Source organism: Dasypus novemcinctus, chromosome 17 (assembly GCF_030445035.2).
Source record: "Dasypus novemcinctus isolate mDasNov1 chromosome 17, mDasNov1.1.hap2, whole genome shotgun sequence".
Taxonomy (NCBI): Eukaryota; Metazoa; Chordata; class Mammalia; order Cingulata; family Dasypodidae; genus Dasypus; species Dasypus novemcinctus.
The window spans coordinates 11548438-11576383 of record NC_080689.1 but is presented as its reverse complement, the minus strand read 5'-3'; the positions used below and the strand labels follow the sequence as shown (position 1 = coordinate 11576383).

At 45.6% G+C, this 27946-nt stretch overlaps 1 protein-coding gene across 6 annotated transcripts in view; it reads right to left on the bottom strand.

The window, feature by feature from the left end:
* NCK2 (NCK adaptor protein 2) overlaps nt 1-21562 on the bottom strand; it is a 146673-nt gene extending 125111 nt beyond the window's left edge. For 3 of the 6 annotated variants that reach the window (XM_058278286.2, XM_058278281.2, XM_058278283.2), the window contains exons 1-2: nt 21056-21198; nt 12690-12783 (exon numbers count right to left, since the gene is read on the bottom strand). The gene's annotated coding sequence lies outside the window, so the exon portion shown is untranslated. Of the gene's footprint in view, nt 1-6695; nt 6866-12689; nt 12784-20198; nt 20671-21055; nt 21199-21535 lie in introns of those variants that run through there. The other 3 variants (XM_071208745.1, XM_058278282.2, XM_058278285.2) reach the window with 3 other exon arrangements.
* Nucleotides 21563-27946: the final 6384 nt, after the last annotated feature.

The window sequence follows — 27946 nt, the reverse complement described above, 5'->3', positions numbered from 1 at the left end:
AATACTGAGGGACTATGTACCGGAATAAGTGAAATGAACCACAGGAAGGGATCGCGGCTGCCAGGTCAGGAATCTGCCCCACTTCTGCGAAGGGAAAGGGCCTTCGCTTGTGCCTGGATCTGGCTCGGCTTACCTCCCAGGCTGGGAGTGACACAACTGCCCGAGAGCGCACAGCGGGAAGAGTTACTGGCATGGTGCAGGCGTTCTCTTTTAGACCAACTTCACCCCCTCTCTCAACTCCCTCTTTGGACCAACATTCTCCAGGCCATGGAAAAATGGAGCAAGAAGCTTCTTTCACAGAGAAGGCTCTGGAAAAATACTAACACATCTCAGCACAGATGGGAATGGTTGGAAGAAGACAAGACCCGGCTCGCCAGCAAGGTGGAGGGAGGGCAGGATCATCACGTGGGGTCAAGGTCCGACGTTCGCCAGGACAGCCCCTGCTTCCTGGCCTGCTCCTACACACACTCCCTGAAGGACGCCGATAAACAGAGGGAAATGAAGTACCAAAAGAAAAAACCCAGACGAGAGAAGTGCCTTCCCCTTCTAGTCACGCCTAGTCCCGTCCCGGCCACAAGAGGCACTCCCAGGTGCAAGGCGCTGCCCACGGCGACCCCTACCTCACACCACCACCGCGGCCTTTCCTGGCACGCCTTCCTAGTCCCTTCACCCACCCCCGCGTCCCACCCGCTCCTCACTCTTACATTCTCTCGAAAAATCCTCTTAAAGGGTACATTGCAAAGTTTTTTCTACTGTTGGCTTTGGCCAACTAGAAGAAATGTCATCAAAAGCTAATAAAGGTAAATACCCATTTCAGTAGCAGGCAAGGCCGAACCATGGAATAAGACTAGATTAAACTTGTGTGCTGTATCACCTACTGTTACGTAACACATTTCCACAAACCAGCACATTTTCTGTGGGGCTGAAGTCTGGGCACAGCTTAGCTAGGTTCTTAAAAATAGACCGATACCCACACATCGTCTCTCTCACACACACGGTGCACACTCTCCTTTTTAGACAATGCCTTCGGGAGGCGGAGTATGATGGGCGTGGCAAACTGAAAATGCTTGGCACTCTTTTGGAAAATGTCTTTGGAGATCAGATTACAAATTTGCCACTGCCTGAAAACAAGACAACCCAGCTCCATCACCCACTTCATGCCCCAAACAAGGCTCCAAAGAACAATCTATTACTAGGAAAACACTAAATGCATCCTCAAAGGGAAAAGACGTGCCATGGTTGAGTGTGTTCGCTCTGCTGTCACCGATCACCTTCAGAGAAGGTGCCGCGAACTCTAAAGTAAACTGCACGACGACAATGGCAGCTGGGCCCAGCCCTGGGAATGGCCGTGAGAGAGTTCTAAACCAGGAAGTGAGGGCAGAGTCCCTGAAATTCTAGGATGGCTTCAGTGCGCCCGTTCTAAGGGACAGGATACTCGAGGCATGTATAAATCACGGTTTGTTTTTAAAACAGCAGTTGCACGGCTTTATAATCACTTGGACGGAAGGTCCTCTCAAATCGATCATCTTGAATTGCCTTTTTGGAGGGGTCACAAACTCTTTAGAAGCAATACAGTCTAGGTGAAATTTATACTTCTCTACCGGAATTTGGAGCAACCCTTTGGAAGGGCAGATTGGCAAGATGTACCAAGAACCACAAAGATGCTCCTGCTGTTTACCTCCATAACCCCTTCCAGGAGCTCACGCTAAGGAAGCAATCAGGAGAAAGAATATACAAGGAAGCACAGCGGCACCTGATCTACGGAGGCAAATTACAAATGCCCAGGAGTCTGGCTGCAGACTACTTAAACAAGTATACGACATTTGATTTTATGCAATATTATGCAGCAAAGAAGTTATAAAGATTTACAAAGTAAAAAAAAAAAAAAACCAAAACATTAAAAGGACAAAAAATTTAAGTTGTAAAAAATGTTTAAAAAAAATACAAGGACTAATTGCAAATACGAAGAATTTCTCTTTTAGGATGGTGAGGTTCTAGGGGCCATCTTACTTTTCAAAAATTACTTTTAAGAGTCATCATGTTGTCTGTATAATTTTTTTAAATTTCACAAAAATAAAAACAGTGCCAGGAAGAAAAGTCTCCATATGGTACTGGTGAGTCTGCCTGCACTTCCTCTCCTTCCCTCTGGCAGGGCTGCACATCCCCCCTAGGATCTTTCGGCCCCACCTGTTCCCCTCTCAAGCAGAAGGAAGTGACCCCCACAGTTTGTTTGTTTTTTGAGGTATCAGGGCCTGGGGACTGAACCTGGGACCTCGTATGTGGGAAGCCAGCACTCAACTACTGAGCTCCCCCGGCTCCCCCAAATTGGTTTATCTGCTTTTGTTTTCAGGAGGCACCAGGGATTGAACCTGGGAACTCATAGTGGAAAGCAGGTGCTCAACCACTTGAACCACACCCACTCCCCAGCCACCATGCTTTGAGGCAGCTCTGCTGCTGAATCTTGAAGCAGAGCAGGCTGTGGGCTCCCAAGGGAAAGTGCTCCTTGACCCAGGCCACTGATAAACAAAAACACAGAGCCGAAACAGCACAAGGCAGCTTTTCCACTCAACTTCCAGTCTCTAAAATAACTAAGGCCATGGATGTCTGCCTGTGTGCTCCCAGTCACCTGCAGAATACAGGTGCAAAACCACGCCAAAGGGACCGTGACTGCAGCTGGCATCCAGATCACTGCCCACATGTGTGGAACACGTGTGGAAACTCTTTCAAAGCAAAGCTGCCGGGACTAGCACTTGGACAAATAACTTCTCTAAGCCTGCCCCCTCATCTATTATACGGAGATAATCAGGGTAGCTCGTAGGGTGCTAGCTGGGATCAAGTTAGATAACGTCCACCACGGTTTGGTGCGCAAATAATAGCTACTGTTATGGCCACATTACGATTTAAGCAATGTTCCTCCACATTTTAAGGGAATTTCTAGCACCTGCTATTTGTATTTCCTAGTGTGGTGAAACACAGTGAAAGTAATCCATAAGCCAATTCTTTTTCCAAGTTATTTGTTGTTTTATAGTATATTTCTGATAAACATGGGGTTAAAAACTCCAGGGTCCACTTTGCAACAGTATGTCCTGTGAACTAAAAAGTTAAAACCCTTTTTTTATGTAGGAGATTTTTAAAAGTCACTGACATTTTCCTGATGCAAACATACCTCAGAGATATTGCAGGTTCAGTTCTAGTCCAGCACAACGGAGCAAATTCCGCAACAAAGTGAGTCACGTGAATTTTGGTTTTTTCCCCAGTGCATGTAAAACCTATGTTTACACTATTCTGTAGTCTATTAACTGTACAATAGCACTATGCCTTAAAAAACAATGTACATACCTTCATTAAAAATGCTTTATTGCTAAATATCATCTGAGCCTTCAGTAAGTCATTATCTTTTTGTTGGTGGAGAGTTTGTCTCGATGTTGATGGCCACTGGCTGCGGAGGTGGTTGCTGAAGGCTAGGGTGGCTGTGGCAATTTCTTAAACTAAGACAACAATGAAGTTTGCCATAACTATTGGCTCTTCCTTTCAGAAAAGATTTCTTTGTAGTATGCAATGCTGTTTGATAGTATTTTATCCACAGTATAACTTTCAAACTTGGAGTCATTCCTCTCGAACCCTGCTGCTGCTTTACCAAAAGTTGATGTAATATTCTAAATTTTTTGTCATTTCTACAATGTCTACAACATCTTCACCAGAGTAGATTCCATCTCAAGAAACCACTTTCTTTGCCCATCCATAAGAAGCAACTGCTCATCTGATAAAGTTTTATCATGAGATAGCAGCAATTCAGTCATATCCTTAGGTTCTCCTTCTAATTCTAGTTCTCTGGCTCTTCCCCCCCACATCTGCAGGTACTTCGTCCACTAAGTCTTGAATCCCTCAGAGTCACCCATAAAGGTTGGAAGCAACTTCTTCCAAACTCTTGTTAATGTTGATATGTTTACAACATAAAAAAATCACAAATCACAAATGTTCTTAATGGCATCTAGAATGATGACACATTTCCAGAAGGCTTTCAATTATTTTGCCCACATTTATCAAGGAATCACACTATCTATGGCAGCAAAAGCCTTACAAAATGTATTTTTTGAATAATAAGACTTGAAAGCCAAAATGAATCCTTGATCCATGGGCTGCAGAATGGATGTTGTGTGAGCAGGCATGAAGATAATATTCATCTCGCTGAACATTTCCATCAGAGCTCTTGGAAGACCAAGTGCATTGTCAACAAGCAGTAATATTTTAAAAGGAACCTTTTTCTCCAGGCAGTAGGTCTCAACAGTGGACTTAAAATACACAGTAAACCATGTTGTAAACAGATATGCTATCACTCAGGTTTTGTTGTTCCATTGATAGAGCATAGGTAGAGTAGACCTAGCGTAATTTTTAAGGGCCATATAATTTTTGGAATGCTAAATGAGCACTGGCTTCAACTTCATGTCATTGGCTGCATTAGCCCCTAAAAAGAGTCAACCTGTTCTTTGAAGCTTGATGCCAGGCATTGACTTTTCCCTAGCTATCAAAGTCTTACATGGCATCTTCTTCCAAAAGAAGGCTGTTTATATGTTTAAAATCTGGTGCTTTGTGTAGCCACCTTCAATAATTATCTTAGCTAGATCTTCTGGATAACCTGCTGCTGCTTCTCCATCAGCACTTGCTGCTTCACCTTGTACTTTTATTGTGGAAACAGCTTCTTTACTTAAACCTCATGAACCAATCTTTGTTAGCTTCCAACTGTTTTTCTGCAGCCTCCTCATCTCTCTCAGCTTTCACAGAATTGGAAAGAGTTAGGGCCTTGCTGTGGATTAGGCTTTGGCTCAAAGGAATGTCATGGTTGGTTTGATCTTTGATCCAGACCACTGAAACTTTCTCCATTACCAGCAATAAGGCTGTTTTGCTTTGTTATCATTCATGTGTTCGTTCACTGGAGTAGCACTCTTGATTTCCTTCAAGAACTTTTTCTTCACATTCACAACTTGGCTGTTTAGCACAAGAGGCCCAGCTCTTGGCTTATCTCAGGTTTTGACATGCCTTCCTCACTAAGCTTAATCATTTCTAGCTTTTGATTTAACATGAGAGACACGTCATTCCTCCTTTCACCTGAACACTGAGAGACCACTGTAGGATTATTAATTGGCCTGATTTCAATATTGTTGTGACTTAGGAATAGTGAGGTTCAAGGAGAGGGAGCGAGCCCAGAGAACAGCTGGTCCGTGTAGCACTCAGAACATTTATTAAATTTGCCATCTTATATGGGCACAGCTGATGGGACCCCAAAACAATCACAAAGCAGTACCCAAAATCACTGATCACAGATTAACATAACAGACAGAATAATAATGGCAAAGGCTGAAATAATGCAAGAGTTACCAAAACGTGACCTGGAGACACCAAGTGAACAAGCACATGCTATTGGAAAAATAGCACCAATAAGACTCGTTCAGTGCAGGGATGCCACAAACCTTCAACTTGTAAAAAACACAGTATCTGCTAAGCACAATAAAGTAAAGTGCAATAAAACGAGGTATTGCCTGTACAGGAAATTATAAACCCCTAAGTGCTCAACCCATAACCCAAACCAATCATTATAATATTAAATAATCACAGATCCCAGAACACAAATTTACATTTGTGGGGTTTTTTTAACCTAGTAAACTGATTAAATATTATAATCCTACTCTGACAATTTAAGAAATTAAATTCACAAAAAATAGGTTTTTACCCAATTTACATAAAATTCATTTTCGATTTTTTTTTTTAACAGAATAGATTTTATTTTATCTACTTTGGAATATGTTTTGTCACCGCTGCATTCCTGCAGCAAATTAAGTTACTTTTCTGGAATGCCAACAGAGACCCTCTCCAGCCTGCGGCTCAGCTCCAGTCAGCACTATTACCAGAGTACAGATGGCTCTTGGTCCCCAGCCAGGCCCTTCCTTGCCTCCTGTGCCACAGACCTCCGCAGCAGACTGGTGGGGCCTAGAGACTGCTTCCCAGAATGTTTTTAAATGGTTTTCCCTTAATGCAATTATACTGAAATACAGCTATTAAAATATTATTTAAAAGACAAATATGAGATACAGCAATGAATGCACTTCTTTACCAGCACACGAAACAAGAGGCTCTAGCAGCAGGTCTAGTAGCTACAGTCATTTCAAAGTAATGATGAGAGTCAGCCTTATTTCAACATATTTGCAACAACTGCAACGTGGTCATGAAAAATACCTGTCATTTCTATTGATAACAAAGTCACTGGTACTGCTGATGCTACCGGTTGGGTGGCCTACGTTTATAGTAGAAGGAAGCATTAAATTTCAGTTAAAAGTTGCTAAAAAAATAATGTGAACTTTTCCCACCCCAAGTTCACAGACCTCTGAATTCTCTCCACTCACATCAGTGCTCCAGGTTACAGACCCCTACAGAATCGTTCAGAACCACGTGGTATGTCAAAAACCCAAGTCATTAGATCCAAGCAATCCCTAGATTCTGGACTCACGTACTGCAGAGGGGACTAAGGCCCACTCAGGGTAGGCTACCCACTGCAGTAACAGCAGGAATGCTTACTGATGGGATCAAGGCAGCCAAGAGCACAAAGAGCACAGGCTTGGAATGAGGCTCACCTGGTTCCACTCTCTGCCCTACAACTCCTGCCCAAACACACCCTGAGGCTGGGCCCCATGTCACAATACCTGGGGAGGAAGCATTCTTGCTGACCTAGCAGTCCAGTGGGGTCACAAGGTCACCAGAGAGGACTCCAGGAAGTCCTCATGTCTGTGGGTATGGACGGCATGTGCTGTGACCCACTGAGGAAGCTGCCTCCAGCTATGGCCCCAGAGCAGGATCCTACCAGACCCCAAGCCTAGAAAAAAGACACACATTTCAGGCCACTTTCCTCCCACTTCACTCAGGGATCTGCCTTTTAAAAGCTCGATGGCAGTTTCAAAGTACTAGGCATTTGACATAAGCGGAAACTACGAAGGTTTGCTGATACTATTTGATTTGCCCAAACTTGAAAAATGCAGCCACCTGGAAGTTCTCGGTGTCCATCTTTCTGTTTGTCTATCACACAAACACACAGACACACACCCCAAAACCATTTTCAGACAAGCCTAGGAATAAGGACCTCCCTCTCTGGCAGAGACCAACCTTTACCTGGCAGGGTTCACTGCTGTAGCTCCACTATTGCTCATCAGCCAGAACTCTGAGACCATCAAATTAGAATGAGGTTACCCAGAAAGCAAAGAATTGACCTTGGGTTGATACAAAGTGAGTCAATCAGATGGAGCTATACTGGCAGGGAATAAACACGGGCAGCCGAGAAGAGAGTAGGCCTGATGCTCTGGGAACATCTACACATTCAAGAGGAAAAGGCAGAAGGGTTCCAACGCTAATCCCCAGCAGAGTTTCTCAACTTTGAGTATGCCTCAGAACCACCTGGAGAACTTGTTCAACAGGAAGACTTCCAGACCAACCAGGCCAGACTGAGTTAACCGGTCCAAAGCAAAGCCAGGAATCTACATTTCAAATAAGTATCCCAGAACTACATTCTAGAAACACGGTGCTGGAAGCCATCTCATCTCCCTCCTCTAGAACACTGCCAAGGGGTTGGGCTATACCTTCTCTCGCCCCTGAAAATCTTGCTCCATTAAGGGAAAACAGATAATTCTCCAGTACAGAATTCCAGTTAATCAATACAGACATGCCCCCTGCCCCCAAAAGGGTAGGGCAAAACTCCCCATTCCTCAAGTGTGAGCTGAGCATAGCTACTTCCTTACAGGACAGAGTATGAAAAGGGGGCGAGGCAAAGAGTCACTTTACCGTGGAGAAGCCTGGTAAGCACCCCCTGGGCCAGGTGGTCAAGGTCAACATCAACAGTGATAGGTCAAGCTGATAACATGCACCCTTCAGGAGAAGTGATAAGAATGGCACTGCACCTCTGGGCTATCCTCCCAAAACTCATACCTCAGTCTAATAATAAGGAAAGCATCCAACAAATCCCAAATGAGGGACATTCTACACTCTACCTGACCAGTAATCCTCACAACCGTCAAGGCCGTCAAAAAAAAGCTGGGCAAATATGAGAAACTGTCACTTATGGCCAAGAGGCGCCTCAGGAGACATGAGGACCAAATATAATAGTGTTTGGATGGGACCCTAGGACAGAAAAGGGGCATTAGGTACACACTGGGGAAATCTGAGTAAACAATGGCCTTAGCTAATAATTGTGTATCAACATTAGGCCATTAGTCGTGACCATTGTAGCATGGGAACACAACATTACTAAGAGGGGAAGCTGGGCGTGAAGTATATGGGAACTCTCTGTACTACCTCTGGAATTTTTCTGTAAATCTAAAATGATTCTAAAATTTTTAAGTTTATTTTTAAAATATGTACCATAATAATATAAATATAGACACATCTATGTGCATAGCATACCATGGCTGGCATTCAGCAGTGACACACTGTACTTTGGAAAAATTAGTAAAATTATACTCAACAAAAGGAGAGAAACTTACCTACCGATTAGCACAACACAGTAGAATGAGGTTATTATATGTCTGAAACTCTATAATTTTTGCTCTTCTTCAAAACCAATGAAGTTCTCTGGCCAACAGAGAGAACATATCATATATATGTGATGTATATAAACTGATAAATGCAATGCCTGAGTTTGTTAAAAAATAAAATATAATCCTCATTCCCTTGGATGAGACCCAAAAGGGACCTGTTGAATACACATTAAATTCTCTTCTACTGAAGGCCCTTGAGAGCCCAGAATCAATGTATTTCAACAGATCTTTAGAAGTGCCTAACAAAATTATCTCAAATTAAAACCTCATTATTCTCAAATTAAGCTCATTTGAAACACTAAACATTAATTACTGCATCTCACAAATTAATTACAGTATATTACAAAAGCCAGTTATACACAAATCCACGTCATCAAAAGTTAAAGGAGGGAAGCGGACTTGGCCCAAAGGATAGGGCGTCCGTCTACAACATGGGAGGTCCGCGGTTCAAAGCCCAGGCCTCCCTGACCCGTGTGGACCTGGCCCATGTGCAGTGCTGATGCACGCAAGGAGTGCCCTGCCACGCAGGGGTGTCCCCGCAGAGGGGAGCCCCACACACAAGGAGTGCACCCCGTAAGGAGAGCCACCCAGAGCGAAACAAAGTGCAGCCTGCCCAAAAATGGCACCGCACACAGAGAGCTGACACAACAAGATGACGGAACAAAAAGAAACACAGATTCCTGGTGCCGCTGATAAAGATAGAAGCGGTCACAGAAGAACATACAGAGAATGGACACAGAGAGCAGACAAATGGGGGGGTGGGGAAGGGGAGAGAAATAAATGTTAAAAATAAATCTTAAAAAAAAAATTTAAGGAAATGTAAACTATTCAGTGTTAAACAGATCACTAATTATAATTCTTAATTGTTTGGCATACCAGTATTAATATATTTCCAGATGCTAAACAAATTTAAACTGTAAACATCGAAATTGATCTAACTTTAGGAAATACTTCTGTAAAAATTTTATTGTCTGAATGGCACAGTGACCTGGGTACTAGGTTACTCAGAAATCAACAATGTGAAACACATTATTTAAAAATACAAATAAGAACATGCATAATGAAGTTTAAGTTTCAAAGGAAACAAATAAAGGAAACATACTTCAAACTAGACATTATCAGAAAGAAAAAAAAAACTGGAAAAATGTCTGATTTACAATGTTTGTAAATACTGATTTACAGTATTTGTTACTAACCCAGGCAAAGCAGTAATTTGTTTAAATAAATCTTTTCCAAATTAAAATGTAACAGCACAGGGGGATACATTGGGGTTTTCTGTGTGGGGTTTGTATTATCTTTGCAACTGTCCTGTGAGTTTGAAATTATTTCAAAATATAGTTTTTAAAACTGCAAGACAACGTTATTTACGCCGCTATCAACTAAAAAGGGGATATCGATATGCTACCTGACACCAACATTCCATTTAAAAGCATATGTAGTCACAATTTTAAGATCTAAAGGTCTTAAGCAAACAAGCAATGTAAGTAGAGTTTATATATCTGAAAATTTAAATATGGACTATTTGACCCCCCAAATCAAGTGCTGGTCTGAAGGAAGTTTACAGTCTGCCATCACTCAGGACATGGAATCCCAGTGGCCATCCTAGGATGCGAGAACGCAGGCCCCTGCCTCCACAGTGGCCCTGACGCAAGCTTCCAGGAATGTCTCCGCTCAGTGACAATTCCATTTTCCCCAAGGGCTGACAGTACACCGAGGAGTTTCTAAGGACCTTGAAGACAACTGTTTCCTTCCCCAAAATAACTGAAATAAATTCTGCCTGGCATTCGGAAGGGGGTACAGAACCCCAAACACAGGTAGCAAACACTCACTGTATGTACCTATTAATTAGGATCCAAGTCGCCAGTGAACCTGTAAAATCTTGCACTGGTTTATAAGCTCCATGAGGGTAAGCCTCAGGAGGCTCATCTCTATTCCCCAGGGCACCCAGCCCAGAGCTGCCCACATCACCCTACTCCAAAACCTCTAGTAATTTTAAGAATAATTCTGCGACAGCAAAACTGGAAATGCATGCAGTCACCTTCTAGGCCAGAACCATCTCCACACATGAACTCATTCAGTCCTCCAAACTAGAATCAGACAAACGTAACAGAAACATGAATTACTACCTTAAGTCAGTTCGTTCCGTTCTGCTTTGAAAGGGAGGAAAATTTCCTAATAGGGAACTGCACAGCTCAATTTTTCAAACAGGATTTACAGAGCCAGAAGAGATCTCAAAGAACATGAGAACTAATCCCTTGTTTCAGCGAAGACAAAGCAGAGGTCAAGAGGGGTTAAAAATTAGCTGTGCAACTTCAGCCAAGTAGCAAAGGAAAAGAGAATTTTACCTCTCTACTCCCCATAAGAATCGAGATTTTTAAAGTTCAAATTCAGACTACTATTATTAAAGTTCAGAATGATACTGTTTAATCCAGCTCCCATCACAATGGAAAGTCAAGGAGTCACTACATAAAGGCAAATGTTTTCTTCGAGGGAAGAGGAGATTTCAATATAAAGCTCTCACTTCGGGGCCACCTCACACACCCCAGGTCAGCAGGGCTGCTGCGAGCTTCCCTTCAAGCCCCACTCTTCCTCCCACAGAAAGAACCCCTAGGGGCCACTCTGCCCTCTGACCCACACTTTCTTCATCCACAGAATCTTCACCTCCCTCAACCAAAGCTATAAGAATCAAATGATACAACATACACAGAAACAACAGACAGACGCACATTGTTTTATAGCACACAACTTCAGAACTTTCAAGTCTGTCCAAAGAACGACTATTTATTTTTCCGAGGTCTTTTCTCAGTCCACATGAGGATGGGAGGATTAAGGGAATAAAAGGATTGATTATAAAAGTACAAAGTGCTGATTTAGTGTTTATTCTAGTAACTTTCAGAACAGCAAGAAGAGATAAGAAGCAACAAAGTAAATGGGCAGAACACTAGAGCAGGAAATAATTTATACAGAACAGATTAAGATAAAGTCAAGGATACTTCTGACAGTCCTAATTTTTAGGCCTATCCTTGTTTTTCAAGAGACTAATTACCAAGAAAAATAATTCGAACATCAATATGCTATTCTTGGCCAGTTTCGAGGCAGCTCCAACCCTAAACTAGACTTTGGGAGTCAGCAACTAACAGCTAAATTATAATTTTCCCTTTCCTTTTCCCTAAGTAAGGTGTAATTTGTGGTATTTTTGTTCTCTCTCCCCTGAAGTCTATTTTAGAAACATACAAAGAAGGAAATAAACCATTCAAAAGGCTAACAGATGTGACCAGCTCAAAGATGATCAGGCTGAACCTAGAATCTTAAGTTCTTTAGTGATAGACATTTTTTCTCTATAGATAATCACCAATTTTAAGGCTTCTGAGCTAAGCCAACAGATGTCTTTGATTAGACCAAACTTTGAAAATCAATTACTTACTAAAAGTAATTGCTAAGGGGACACCTCCTCCCACATTCCTTCCTTGTGAGTGAGTATTGTAAGGGGAATGTCTTTTTACATTTCAAGTTGACATCAAAATGTTTCCTGCAAAATCACAATTTCATATTTATACAGTCCCAATATGTTGAATTAGAAAAAAACAAAAGCAGTGCACACCATACTTTATCAATACCATTATACAGGTAAAGAAAAACCATGGTAAATAAGTTACATTCAAGTTTCCCCTTTATATACTTAACTGCATAGATGTAAAAATAGTGTTTCAATCCCTAAATAGGTACTAAATATGTACGATTTTCATTATGTTTATGAAAATAGAAGGAAAAAACTGATCTCCAAAAGGGCATCTGTGTGAAATATATGAGTCATTAATTTAAAGTTTAAACAAAGCAAAGCAGCATTAACACATACCAAGGTTGCTTCCATGTTGACATCGGGATTTGGATAATTCTTTGTTATGTGGGGTTGTCCCATGCACTACAGGAATATTTAGCAGCAACTGTTGCCTCCACCCATTAGAAGTCAGTGGCAGTTCCTCAGTGTTAATCAAAAATGTCTCCTGCCATTGACAAATGTCCACATGTGCAGAACTGCCCCTGGCTGAAAACCAGTAATTTATATACAGGGGTGGTGGTTCAAGTCTCGATTAAGCTTTTAGAAATACTAACCTTTAAAACGGTATTTGGAAGAGAGTGGACGTAGCTCAGTGGCTCAGCACCTGCTTCCCATGTACAAGGTCCTGGGTTCAATCTCAGGTACCGCCTTTAAAAAAAAAAAAAAGGTGTTTAGAAATGTGCACAAGTGAATTGCATCTCTTTCCTAATACAAGTCTGATAGCTAATAAGATCCAAAAAATGGAATACCGCACATATTAACAGGTAACATGCTCCTTAGACATTAAAACTTTCACCAATCTGAGACATTCATGGAGAGAATCTCATGGAACATGGGGTCAGCTTTATTCACCAAGGTTGAGGTACATTAAGTTCTGTGGCACAATCAAGTTAAGCAGCAACATATTAAACATTCAACATATTAAACATATTAAACATAGGTGATCAATCAGCTGAGCGAAAGTTCCAGCCAGAATGAAAATGAAGACAGCTGAGTGTCTGACGGCCCCCTTTTCTTAGACAATAATGTCAGGCTTCTTTATAGTTGTCACAGGGTCTTGCCCACTGAACCACATAAAACAGACCCAGTAAAGACACCATGAAAAGGGAACTGAAGCAAGTCAGGGAGTTTATAATATAAAGTCAGGAGACTCTTCTAACTACAAGCCAGGCAGGTCCTAAAAAGATAGTAACTGAAGCATGTAAAGGAAAAACCGTAAGAGTGCAGACCATGAAGACAGAGGGGAAAAAGAAAGCCTCTGCTTCACCTCTATCACCATTTCCTGAATCTGTCTGCAACTCCCTAAATCCCTCGCTATTTCTTGGTCTCTTAAAAATACACAAGCAGCTTCAGAGTTTCTATGCCCCCAGACTAGCTTCGCTCATTCAGAGCAGTTAAGAGTGAGAGCTATTTATCAGGTAAGACTTTGCTCCTTCTCTCCAAGGGAGGGAGAAAGACAGACAGACACAAAACTAGGGATACAAGCTCTGAAAGTGTTTGTCCTCAAATTAAATACAGCTGGTAAGGAGGAGACAGCCAGCAAACGCTCTTCTGTAGCCAAAAGCATAGTGACATAATTAAAATACTTGTTGACTTTTAGGCATCTTTAAATACTCGGCCAAAATTCAGAAGATATGAAACTGAGGCACAAGCTTTAAGGAAAACTGATATAGATAGTAATGGACTTTGTCCTATATGGCCACTGGCGCCTTCCTAAGCACTTAACTGTGATCTCGCCACCTTCCACTTTACTCCTCACTAGCTGGCCACCCACACGGCTGGGAGAATTATTAAACTTGTTTAAGTAAATAAATCTTTGCTGCTACCCATCCTGGCACATGGTGCACACAGCGCTGGCGGTACGAGAGGCAGCTCACGTAAACTCCAACAATCTGCCCAAGTTGTCGCCTCTTTGAAACCTTTTTTCCTGCATCTTGGTAGGTACAGGAACATCAGTCTTCAGTGTATCTCATCTGCTCTGGGGGAAGGCTGCCCAAAGCTTCACGACCCAAAGGGTCCTCCAAACACGGAAGAGTAGGTCTGGGGTGATCCGGCGCATACAAAATTCACTTGAAATGGCAGTCAAGGTCAAAGCTCCCACTGGAACCTTTTAGCACCAGTTTCTCGAGAATACCACATTGACCCTTTAATGGCTCCCCCTCAAGGACCACTCAAGCAGCGATTATGAATTTCGAGATACATCTAAATGGAGAAACGGGCTGCCTCACTTAAGAGACACCAGCAGACTCAGAAGCCAGATAGTCTGAGTCTGAGTCCCAGAGCTGCCATCTACTAAGTGTGCACCCTGAGGCGAGGTGACCCGCTGTGCCTCAGTTTCCTTATTTATAAAGATAGACAGAAAGCATTACACTCAATTTTTGTGAGGATTTAAGGAGTTACACATGGAAAGTGCTAAGAATAGTGATTGCAGTGTGTGATGTATGCTAGAGGAGAAGCTAATGATCCCTAAAGAAAGTAAGAATTTAGCCCCTTTACTTAGGATTTAAGCACTCAACATATATCAGAAATATGTTAAACACCGATACCAAAAAATCTAATTTTATATTGGTAAGTTCAATTCTATCATTCAAAACACATTTAAAAATATGGTAAGACATACAAGGCCTTATTTTGATCTCACATATTCACTTTTAACCAAATCTGATTTCAACACTCAAACCATGCATTCATGAACGATTCTTTACATCTACATAGTTAAACCTTTCCCACTGAAGAATTCTCAAGACATTTTCTAAATTGTTCCCACCATCTCAGCTATTTCAACTTGGAAAACTACAGAATGAACCTTAAATTGAAGAGAAGTCTACAGACCTGGCCTCTCCAGATGGCAGCCACCAGCCGCACTCGAATTGCAGCCAGACCGAACCCAGATGTGCCGTAAATGTAAATGCCAGATGCGCACTGCATTTCAATAACTTCATACAAATAGAAGAATGTAAAATAGCTCATTGATAATGTTTTGTATTGACGATGTGTCAAAATACTATTTTAGATATAACATAAAAATTAATTATGTAAATTAGCTTCACTTGTTTCTTTTTACTTTTTTTTTTTTAACATGGCTGCTAGGGCAGATAAAATTACATCAGTGGTTCGTGTTACACTTCCATGGGCAACACTGCTCTTGACAAACAATCACATCAAGTGGCATTTACACGGAAATACTCAACATTAAAGCAAACACACACACCAGTTTCTAGAGTCTGTTTCTTCCCCCACAGGGCAGAGCGAGGGTCAGGCACAATCCCAGGGGTGTCAGACCGAGATGTACCAACACCGCTATTACAAGGGGTAACCCCAAGTCAGCCCCGATAATTAGCCTTTAAAAGCAAACTGCTTATAGGCTTTGGTATCACAAATAGCTGACTACAGGGACTCGGGGGCCGGGAGGGTGGCAGATTTAGGCTGGAGAAGCCAGGGAGTAGGGCCATGTGTACAGGCCCATGCACTCCATGCTCGGGACTTGGAATATTATTCTGAGGGTGACGGTGAGCCACCAAGTGCGGGCAATGGTGGGACGTGAATGCCTCCAGAGACATTTCGGTGGGTGGCCTCTCTTGGGTACATTTTCTGTGAAATGAATCATGTACTCCTGAAGCTAACCCTAAAAAACCGAAACACACACAGCATGCAGCAACATAAGCACCTGCCTGACTGGTTGAATGTTCTACTTTTCAGTAGCTCAATCTGTCTTTCAATGTTAACCTGAAGTGGAAAACTTGAGGCAAAGCATTTGTTATCTAGACCTTGTAAGTTAGGTATTTAGTATCACCCCACTGTTTTCTACCACTTTTATTTATAATGTGCTTTTTAAGGAAGCTTCAAGTGCACTCATAATTTAAATATTATAATTTCCTTTTCCGAGACAGTTTTGGAAAGTAGGCTGCTTTTGCTGGTCAATAGTTATTGCATATTTAAAGCCCTATAATTAGATAAGAATAATAAATACTGATGCTTGTATGAGTGTTTAGTCTACAAAGTACTTTTCACAAACTGTCATATTTAATATTCAAAATAACATGACAAAATTGGCCCCAGTCATTACTTGTATGTGGAGACTGGGGATTAGGGACAGTGCCGGAGATGACATAGCTTGCACCCTGTGCTCTGCTCCACTGCTAAGCTGGCAGTAAGTACATGGTGCCAAAATGGTGCCGAATACAGTCGTCTGTTCATGAGGCAACAGATGGAACTGAATTTTGTAGACCTTGCGATTATGCCTCTCCATGTTGCAGATATGTTTACATATAGTGGGAGCAAATCCACATGTAAGTTGGCGCTTTGAAAAGGAGCCTTTTCACGGGAGACAGACAGGAGCCGTTCCAGTGGACTTGTGGCCGTAGTTCGTTGCGAAGAAGTACGGCCACAAGCTGAAAGTGCTGATTCCTGTTTAGTGTGTAACTATGCGTTCTAAAACAAGGCTGATTATTTTAGGACGTCCTGTTGCTTCCTTCTCCGGGATCTGGAGACTCTGTTTATTTGAGGACACCAAGCAGTGACAGTAACTGAGCATTCAAAAGTGAGGAGGGAGTGTCAGATCATTGTTAAGTCACAAAACCCAATGAGAGGTACACCGCCTTGGTTTTAGGCTTCTGGAGACTGACCAGGTTTTAGGTAGGATGATTAAAGAGAGAAAAGAAATGTTGACTTAATTCTATTTATGATTGCTTCCCCCTGAGCATTTGCAGGTTCAGTGGCAGAATCAGTTGCAAGCAAATTTATTTGATCTGGACCATGCTAAAATATTAGGGATATGGGAGGTATTGTATTTTGTAGGGAAGCAAAGACGCTTATGGGCATCTAGATGGCAGTGAGAGGGCAAGGCAGGCGGCAGCCCCAGGTGAAGAGGCCGTCCACACTGGCCTGCCATTGTCATCACTGTGACTTCTTTGCCACGGACACGAGTGTTGTGTCGTGTGATGTGTACAGTGTACAGGTAAGATGGACCTTGAGCACTGTGTGTTGCTGACCTGGACTAATTTGAGTTGTTCAAGATGATTGAGTAAGGCAGGCGGCATGCCTCCACCTGACGCACCTCTCTCCAGCTCCAAATCTGTATTATTCATGATTGGTTCGTTCTTCATTCGTTCCCCTGCATTAGCCAACTTCTCAGTGACTCTTTGCATCTAAAACCCTGAATGTCCCACACTGTACACACCATCACCCGACCTGCCTTGCTTCTCAGCTAATGTTGCCATCACCTGCTAACTCAAGTCATCCTTGAAAGTTTCCTTCACCTCCCAAATCCAGTTATCAAACCCAATTGTGTCTACCTCCAAAATATCTTACCCTCTGAGCCCTGCTCTGCTTTCCTTCTCTTTCACTTGGATTGCTGAAATAGCTTTCTAACCACTCTTGCCAATCTCTCAAACCAAGTGAAGGAATCTTTCTGTTCCCAAAGAGCTTATAATCTACTCAGGGAAATATGAACATAAAGCAGCCACTGGGCAGACTGTGATAAATGCCAAATCGGAGGCACAAAGGAAGCACCATGGAGTTCAAAGGCAGTCATCCCCTCTGGTTGGGAGGGAGCATTGGTAAGACGTGGGGAACAATCCGCACGTATGGCGTGGATGAGAAGCCAAGACTGCAAGGGGGCGGAGAGGGCAGCAGGCTCAGCAAAGGAGTGGAGAAGGAAACAGAAGGAGCTGGTCAAGCAACAGCGACACCACCGTGACACTGCAGCTGGAGCAACGCAAGAGCAGGGAAAGGTGGGGAAATGGGATTTGTAGTTTATAAACAATGACCACAGAAAAGTTTCAGGTATGGAAATAACAGGACCAAAGTTACTGAAACAGAACATTCAAAATGAAAAAAACCCAAAAGAACTTTTTCACTGCCCTCACTTCAAGGACTGAGACTCCTAAGGAGGAAGGTAGGGGTGGATGTGTCAGTGTGAGTGTTTGTGTGTGTGTGTTGGGGGGGGGGGAAGAGGGAGATATCTTGCTAATGTTCATTATACCTTAAGAAATATAAGTACTTTGCAACAAGCTCAAAGTGAAATGCAAGAAAAGAAAAAATAAATCTAATTTTTAAGACTGTACTACTAAGACAGCCTAAAAAAACTAGAAACCATTTTTACTTGAGCTGCACACTCTTCATTACTTGTTAAAAGGCTGTCCTAACTTCCTTCTGAATTGCCTTAATCCAAACATTTTAATACCAAACATTTTTAGCTCAGGTCCTTTGAAAACACACTGTGCAGTGTTGCCATAACTCATTTTAGGAAAGAGAAACCATTTGGAAGCACCATTTGCAATCCCACTGGATGGGAAAACTAATTTTCTAAGCCTCTGGTTGAGTTGCAGGGAGTTGCCAGTTCATTTGTGAAAAAGTTAGCACGCTAGTTTTCCCTTACATGACCCACCTCCCTCCCCTATAGTTTCAGCAAGCAAGCTTGGGCTTTTCAGTCAGTAAGCTTCATTTTTACAAAGTCGGGAACCATTTCCCATAAGCCCTATTTCCCCTGGTGTACGCTGAAAGTCAATCTAAGCAACTAGAAGCATGAGTGTCCCATGCAGCCAAACTAAGCTAATGTGAGTGATATAGTAAAGCATTCCAGATCACTTCAGGCAAAAGGGAGTTTTTAGGGTATTTTAAAAGGTGAGCCAACTCATGCCCAAGCAGGGGAGATTTCCAGGGTATTTAGTAAGAATGACAGCTCACTTCTCAAAACACTTCTATATAAGATACGCTGTTTGTTGGAAAACCTCAACAACCCCCAATGCAAATGACGTTGGTTGGGAATAGAGCAGGGTCAAGGGGTCCAGGGATGAAGATTAAGGATGCAGCAGTGTAACGATCCGACCAAAACCTACCAGTAGAAAAAACTCAAGGCCTGAAAACTGAGCACAGCTATTTAAAATGCACCTTACACAAACCACACCCATTAAAAAAGTATCAGATCTCCACAAATGGACAGTTAAGGGGGGTTATGGAATAGTCCATTTTCCTGATGGTAATTTGTCACTCAATTACACCCTGTATTTTATGATCAACCCGCAAGAATGTCTGTTTAGCAGCTAAGAAGCTGAGCGCTCCGGTGACAGATCCAAGGACACTTCTACCAGCTTACAACTGGCTGGGAGGAACTGAATTTCAGCCTGAAGTAGTCCCCAGAAGACAATTAAGACCCTGCCACTTACTTCAATCAAAACTACCTCTAGTTAACTGAGTAACTTGTAACATTGATATTAAAAAAAAAAAAAACTAAGACTATATCTAGCCAACATTGAGGGGAGAGAAATCCAGGTAGGATTTTCCAGGTGCTCACGTCTTCCCAAGCAGTACGTGAAGACATACCCAGGAAACTGTTGTCCCAAACATCTAACAACCTACATCTAGACCCAAATTTCGGGGTCAAGTGCACCTCTCCACAGTCTCACCACTGATGGCCATTCCCTTTACATACACCATACAGCTACTTGAATCCTGTTATTAATTTACCTATTTATCTAGAAACACTTGGAAAGTGAATTAAGGGAGTGTTCAGAAGCAAAGTTCAGATCTGTTTTTGATAAATTAAAGCAGCCCCGGTTAACTCCCTTTCAGTCACTCCTAAGACTTGGCAAGCAGGAAACGCACACAAAATCCATCCCGGGAGGTCAGCTACCGCCCTGGAAGCACCAGGGGTCCTGAAAGCCACTCCCGGGGCGGGTTTCTTTCTGGGTCAATGGCCAGAGCCAGACATGGAGGTGGACGTCCCAGCCCCTTCCAGCCAGCACTGGGGCTTGCTCACCCCGTTATGCAGAAGCCCACTCATCGGACGCAAAAGTGCACTTAAACCTGTCGGCAAGATAAAGCCAAAGGAAGGGGAAACTGCCCAAATTAATGGCCTGGAGTGGCTGAGGCAGGCTCCGCACGCGCGGCTGCTTGGTCCCTGAAGCTGTTAAAACGCGTGTTTTAACTCAGATGTCTGATGTTTACCAGTCGGTGACCCCCGAGACCCCACGCAGACCTTCCGCGGCGATCTTTGCTGCCTACAAATAAAGGCGCTCTGCCAACTAAACCGGTCCCCACAAGACCACGTCAACTGCGCTTACCGGGGGGGCAGTGCCAATGCCCGACAAGTCACACAGCAAATCCTTCCAGAACCACTTCGTAAATAAATCGCCCTGAATCAACCGAGGGAGCGAAGCCATTGTGGCAAACTTTGGTTCAGGTGGCCATAACGGCGTCGTGTAAATCTGGGACAGGACGCAGAGCCCGATATCCGGCCCCAAAGGCCCCCTTGGCCGAGGCGAGGACCCGCTTCGAGAGAGCTGCCAGCAGCTTTGTGCGGGGATTCTGAAAGAGTTCCAATCAATCCAGCAAGTTCGCCCGGCTCCCCGCGGCCTCCGCGCCAGGGCCCTGAGATTCCGGGCTGTTACTCCCGAGGACACGCGCAGCCCGGCAGCCCCGGCCACCCACCCCCGTCCCCGGGACGACCCGCGGGGACGTGGCTCGCTCCCAGGCCGGGGCCCGGGCTTCGCCCCCGCAGCCAGCTCGGGAGCCGGGCCCTCCCAGGGCTCGCCAGCTCCCCGGGACCCGCCGCCCGGGGCAACCCCCCCCCCCATCCCCGGTCCCCCGGCGTCGCCCAGCAGCGCCTCCGCCGCCCGCGCCCCCGCCCTCCAGCGCCGGCCCCCGGAGCGGGTCGGGGCCCGGGGCCAGGGGAGGCAGGCGGCCAGGTGCGGAGTTGCGAAGTGCGGAGCCCAGCCCGGCCCGCGCGGGGCAGGGGGCGCCCCAGGCCGCGGCCGAGGCGCGCGGCACCCGGCGGGGCAGGGCGCGGGAGCCCGCTCCCCGGAGCCCCTTCCCGGGCGCCGCCCCGCCCCGCCAGCCCCCGCAGCGCGCCCAACTCCGCGGATGGCCACAAGTTTGCGGCGGCCGCGGCGCGCCCCGAGCTCGTCCCCGGCGTGCTTACCTCCGGCTGCGGCCGCGCCCGGCCGCCGCCCGCCGAGGCCGGGAAGACGGCGGCGCCACCCGGAGAGGCAGCGCTGGGGTCCCGGCGGCGGCCGCGCTCCCCACCCGAGGCGGCGCCGCTCTTTGTCTGCGCCGCTCCCCGCCTCCCGCGCCCGCTCGCCCCCTCCCGCGGCGGGGCCGGCTGCGCCCGGGGCCCGCGCCGCCGCTCAGCCTTCGCCGCCGCCGCTTCGGCCCCGCCGCGCCCACGCCCGCCCGCTCCCCCGCCGCCTGCCGCCGCGTTCCGGCCCCGCGCCCCCCCGCGCGGCCCCTCCCCCGGCGGCGCCCCTCCCCCGCCTCCTCCCCGCCCCCGCGCCCCTCCTCCCCCGCGGCCCTCCCCCTCGCCGCCACCTCCCGCCGCTCCTCCCCCGGCTGCGCCGTGGCGCCGCCCCGGGCCCGACCGCTGGGCCCCCGGGCGCGCGGGGCGGAGGCCACCGACACCCACCTGGGGACGCGGGGGGCCGCGCGGTGTGGCTCGGCGCGGGGGCGTTCCCGGGCCGTGCCCGCCGCCCCGCGTGTGCACGGCGGCCCGCACCCCAGGCCGGGGCTCCGGGTCCCCGCCGCCTCTCCCGGGCCGGCCGCGGTGGCGCTGCGCGAGGTCCGCGGCTCGGGTCTAGGCGGGTTCTCAGCCTGGGAGCGCTGCGGGGGAGCCCGGGTGGCACGCACCGCCGCGCGGCGACGGCGGAACGCTGGCCGAGGGAGGAGAGTGTCCCTGCCGCCTGCAACTGCCTGCCAGGGTGGCGAGGTGGGCGGGAGCAGGAGAGTGCAAAGAAAGGCAGTAACTTCCAGCCTCGGGTGGCGCAGGGTGGGCTTTCCCGTGCTCTTTTGTTTGTTTGATTTTCTTACCGTGACCCTAGAGCTGTTTGGCCACTACCCCTTTCCCAAAAGCCTTCCCACGGCCCCCTCCGTCGAGCAGGCCTGTTGTCCATCAGGAAGGTGACGCTCAAAGGTCACTTCCTCCGTGTCATTGCTTTGGGGTATTTTTATTTGCCTTGTGTCTATTTACTTTCCCAACCGGACAAGTTTTGACTCCCGCGTCCCTGTTGGAGGCACTTCCTCAAGGGCCGCGGAAACCAGTGGCTGCTGCCTCCAGTGCCAATTCGCCTGCTCAGGCCAGTGGGATTCTGGTTGCCAGCCCACGGGGCGGGGTGGAGAATCCGGGAAGTCGCTATGTGAATGTGGACGCCGGAAGGCGTCGACACTAGTGGGGGAATCGGGCCACTCACCCAGCTGTGGGTTGGGTCTTACCTGTAACGCTTGGGAGATTAAAACCCAGGAGGAACGGGGAAGGCGTGTGCTTCCAGGTACCTCTTCTCCAATCTCCGTCCCATATGGCTTTCCAAAGGAACCCCTAATATTCCAATGGTTCCGATTTCCTGGCGGGATAGCCTGTATCCATGGTAGTGTGAGATTCTTAGGCTCCTGGCTTCTCCATTCCTTTTGAGACAATAGTAACTTACCCAAGGCAACAGGGCAGTATCATTTGATTGACACATCCCCTGCCTTGTTCCTAACAGGAAGTACCCAAGGATGGGTAGTATACTCTGTATACTTTGGAGTCAAACAGTTGAGTTAAGCCTCAGTTTCTTCCTCTATGAAACGAGGATATAATATTTACCTACTCCCTATGTAATGTACCTGGCACACTTCCTAGCCGTAGGTAATGCTTCAAAAGCAATATCTGGTAGAAGAAGGTGGAGTATGTTGATGGAAAGAGCAGAGAATCAAAACATCCTGTTCTCATAACCTGGGAAAGTAGCTACCTCAGTTCATCCTTTTTTTGAAAACCTTGCTTTACTAATAACTACCTTTACAAGAAGAAAAGCAGAATTCTAGTAAATAGTCTGCCCCAGTTTTAAGTTGGTGTAATCACAATAGTTACAACAGCATTGACCCAGCTTTTAACTTGTTAGCTTTGTCAACTTTCACTGAATCATGCATCTTTGAACTTCACCCAGTGCCTCCTTTTCCTGCCCTGCCTCTTGCGAAAGTCACTGGTGACATTCTCTATCTGAACCCAATCTTTATCTGACGCAGTTTTCTGAAACGTGCCATTTCTGCTATTTCATGAAACCCAGTCATCTTTCCTTTATCTACACGTCTAATTTGGATTCTCCTACATTTCTCTGTCTCCTTGTGGGGTATTTTGTCTTCCCAACCCCTGACAGTAATATCCCTTTGTTTTTATTCTGGTGGGCACCATTTTTTCAGAGTTGATCATTTTGTGCCTGCTCCCAGTTCAGCAATTAGCTCCCCTTCTGTAGCCTTAGATAGGCCCTTGGCCCTGGTTCTCAGCTGCCCGAAGGCCTCTCCCTGTGGGCAGCTTATTATCTCTTCAAGATCAGCACACTTGGGATGAATTTGGTCTCCTTTCCAAACCAGTTCTTTCACCACCACCTTGGTCTGGGCTCCATGAACCTTTTCATCCCTCTATCTTAGCTCTTCCCTAAAAAATCAACATTACACCTTTCAGCCCAAACTCCCATGATTCTGAGTCCTGTTGATTCTTTTTTTTTTTTAAGTTTTTTTAAAATTTATTTCTCTCCCCTTCCCTCCACACTCCCTCCCACCCCCTGCCTCAGTTGTCTGTTCTCTGTGTCCATTTGCTGCATATTCTTTTTGTCCGCTTCTGTTGTCAGCGGCACAGGAATCCATGGGGTTTTTTTCTTTGTTGTTGTTGCATCATCTTGTTGTGTCAGCTCTCTGTGTGTGCGGCGACATTCCTGGGCAGGCTGCACTTTCTCTGGCGTGGGCGGCTCTCCTTACAAGGCGCACTCCTTGCGCGTGGGGCTCCCCTACACGGGGACACCCCTGCTCGGGGACACCCCTGCGTGGCACAGCACTCCTTGCGCACATCAGCACTGTGTGGACCAGCTCCACACGGGTCAAGGAGGCCCAGGGTTTGAACCGCACACCTGCCATGTGGTAGACGGAAGCCCTAACTGCTGGGCCAAGTCCGCTTCCCTTGTTGATTCTTAAAATCTCTTTGACCTCATCCTTCTATTTTCAATGCTGTGTCCTAATGTTCATATAATTAATAAGTAATTATTTAATTATTTAAATATTTAATTTTACACTTGTCATATTTAATTCACATGCAAAACTATTATCCCCATTTTACAGATGAGAAAGCTGAACAGCAAGTGACAGAACTGGAATCAGAATCTGCACATACTTGACTCCCAACTTGTTCTTTCCTCTGCACCTACTACCTTCTAACAGTTCTTTAGTTACTCATTTTCTCCCACCTCAAATTTAGCCAGGACATCAATGTCATTCTACGTAAAAATCACTTCTATCTTGCCCCTCCCCTTATTCAAGAACTTCTGGCTCCTCATTGCCTACTATCTACCCAAAATACCACCGATGACAGAAGTATTGAGCACTTGATCCTACGAAAGCTGGGAAATTTAACCCGAAGAGGCTTGTATTTGTTTCCTGGACCACCATAATAAATTATCGTAAACTGGGTGCCTTAAAACAACAGAAATTTTTCTCTCATAGTTCTGGAGACCAGAAGTCTGAAATGAAGATGTTGACAAAGCCACACTCCTCCGAAAGCTCTCTGGGAGACACTTCCTTGCTTCTTCCAGCTACTGGTGGCTCCAGGAGTTTCTTGGCTTTCTCCTACATAACTCTAATCTCTGCCTTCATCTTCCCATACCTCCCCCTACATGTACAAATAATATGGATTTAGGGCACACCATAATCCAGATGGCCTCATCTCAAGATCCTGAAAACTTGTACCTGCAAATATGTTTTTACTGAATAAGGTCACAGTCACAGGTTCTAGGTAGACATATCTTTTGGGGGAGGTTTCCATTCGACCCATAACAAGGCACAGCATGAGGGAGACATTTCTTTGAAATCTCTGTTTTATTTTTTAAAATATATCCATTTTTGCATTCTCCTCCACTAGTATATTCATGTCTTTTAGTTTGCTAAAAGCTGCTGAGAGCAATATGCCAGAAATGGGTTGGCTTTTGCAATGGGAATTTATTAGATTATAGTCTTATAGTTCTGAGGCTGTGAAAATGTCCCAATCAAGGCCTAATCAGAGGGAAGCGGATTTGTCTCACCTAATAGAGCATCCACCTAACATATGGGAGGCCCAGGGTCCAAACCCCGGGCCTCCTGACCCGTGTGATGAGCTGGCCCACGCACAGTGCTGATAGGTGCAAGGAGTGCCATGCCACACAGGGTTGTCCCCCATGTAGGGGAGCCCCATGCACAAGGAGTGCTCCCCGCAAGTAGAGCCACCCTGCGTGAAAAAAGTGCAGTCTGTCCAGGAATGGTGCCACACACACGGAGAGTGATGCAGCAAGATGACGCAACGAAAAAGAGACACAGATTCTCAGTGCTCCTGACAAGAATGCAAGAGGACACAGAAGAATACACAGTGAATGGACACAGAGAGCAGCCAACGGAGGGGAGAGAAATAAATAAAAAATAAAGAAGTCCTCATCAGAGTTGCTGTCTCACCAGGTTGTGGCTGTGGGTGGTCAGGCACATGGTGCATCTAAAGCTGCTTTCTCCCTGAGCTCGGCTGTGGGCTGTCAGGCTTCTGCCTCCTCTCTCCCCTCTCCTCTGGGCCTCATCTCTTCCAGCCTCTGGGGGCCACTCGCTATGCCTCTGCACCCCACTGATTCTAACTTCCGGCCTCTGGGACCTCTCTCTCAGACTGTTGGCCTTTTTCCTGTGCTGCATTTAGTCCCCCATTTCTAAAGAACTCCAGTAAGAGGATTATGACCCACCCTGGGTCACGCAATCTAATCAACGACCCTTAATAGAAGTAATTTAATCAAGAGGTCCCACCTACAGTAGGCTTACCGTGCACAGGAATGGATTAGCTTTAGGGACATGACCTTTTCTGGGATCCACAAAGAGCTTCAAACTGCCATACCATGTCTGTTTTACTAGTAAAATGTCTTCAGTAACAAAATATTGAAAAGGGCAGAAAGTATAAACCTTTCCCCCCAATCACATTTAAACCCCATTATTTATCTTTCAAAGGCCTCTCAGACTTAATCCTGCATAACAGTCTAGTTTCTTAACTCAGCCTCAGTAGAAGCTATTTGGTTCAGTTGCCCTGGTATCCCCCCTGTCCCACACTTAACCACACTAATTTCCACCTCCTGTAGTGTGGAGGCAGCTGGGAATTCCCTGCCTGGGCTCCTCACCAGGTAAAGTGTTCCTCAAGCCTCCAGCCGTGCCCTGCTCTCACTGCCCCGTAGGGTTTGTAGGTAACACAATGATGGAGGGTATTGCCAGTGCCAGTCCTCAGAGGTTCGCAGCCCACTTAACAATCCTGTGACCTGGATGAATCATTTAACCTTTCTGGGCCTCAGATGATAGTACAACTACATCTGTGAGGATTAAATGAGATAATGGAAAAATAGCTACTCTCTGTGCTTGGCACATGGAGAGCCCTGGTATCCTTTCCATAACTGTCTATCTTGACCCTCAATTCAATTAAACACATCCAGTACTTTTCTCTTGTAAGGCATTATAAGAGGCAATTCAGAAGAAACCAAGATAAATTGAGCTTTTAATCTCAGAGGAAGGATAAGACACAGTATACAGACTACAATATGAAGTTGAATTGGAAAATACTGTACAAAATATGAAGATCAGGAGAGACTTTAGGCTTGGTAAAAGGTAGTAACATTGGAAATGGACCTTGAAAGATGACACAGTGACAGGCTACCATGATTTGGCTGTCCTATACCTAATTCCCTTCCTAGTTTTAGGGAGACCCCTGTCTGAACCAGAGGGAAGGCGGGCTCCTCAGACCCCTTCCTCTCAGGACTTTGAAACTTGAGAGCATGAAGAAGATGAGGACAAAGAGGACAGGTGAGACTCTGGCCTCTAGGGCCCCAGCACTTCCCCATGGAGTCGTTAGCCTGCTTTGCTTAATCCCGAGCGCGCGGTCCCTGCAGCTCCAGCTCCCCTGCCAGCTCCTTGAAATCCTTCCAATAAATTTCTCTTCTGCTTAAGGTTGCCAGAGGCACTTTCTCTTGCTTGCTGTCAAAACCCCTGAATGAACACGCTATAGGATTTTGAAAGCTAGAGATCCACAATGAGGAAGTAGAGGGAACAGAGACCCATGTGGACTAAGAGTGGGCCTGTTGGAGGGTTGGATGGGAGACGGAAGGGCTCAGTTTGCTTAAAAGGAGCAGAGGATCATCGGGAGGCAAAAAGGCGGGGAGATAAGGTAAAGCCCCAACATCACCTGGGCTTTGCCTCAGGAAACCTTACTTGATGGGTGCACCAAATTGAAGGAGAAATGCTTGGAGGTAGGTCAAATAGAAGTTTGCATTTCTTAAAAAGTGGTAACTGGAGCTAAGGTGGAGTGAATAGATGAGAAAATGGTTTACAAGAGACTGAGAAGAAAGGCTCAAAAGAGATTGACAGCTGATTGTATATAGGACACAGAGAAGGGGCATCAGATGTAACATTAGGCTTTGATGTGGGCAACCACATGTAAAATGGTGCCAATGTCAGAAATAGAAAAGTTGGGAAACTGGCTGGTGAGGGATAAACAGTTTTGTTTTTGAACACTCAGTTACATTTAATGCATATTTATGGTCAACTGACTACACAGGGGGGCTCGACAGGAGGTACACAAATGAGGGAGTCACAGTCCCTGCCCTCAAGTGACTTTTTTGCTAGAAAAGTGACTATGCATGCTATAAATATTCCATTGTTGTAATGAGCCTTAGTGTACTTTAATTGCATCATCTATCTTAGTGTTGAGATAAACACCCTGAGGGCAGGGAACAAGTCACATTTTTCTGTAGCGCCCCCCCAGCACCTTTTCCTCTATAGAGTGCCTAGCAGACACTTAAAAAACTTT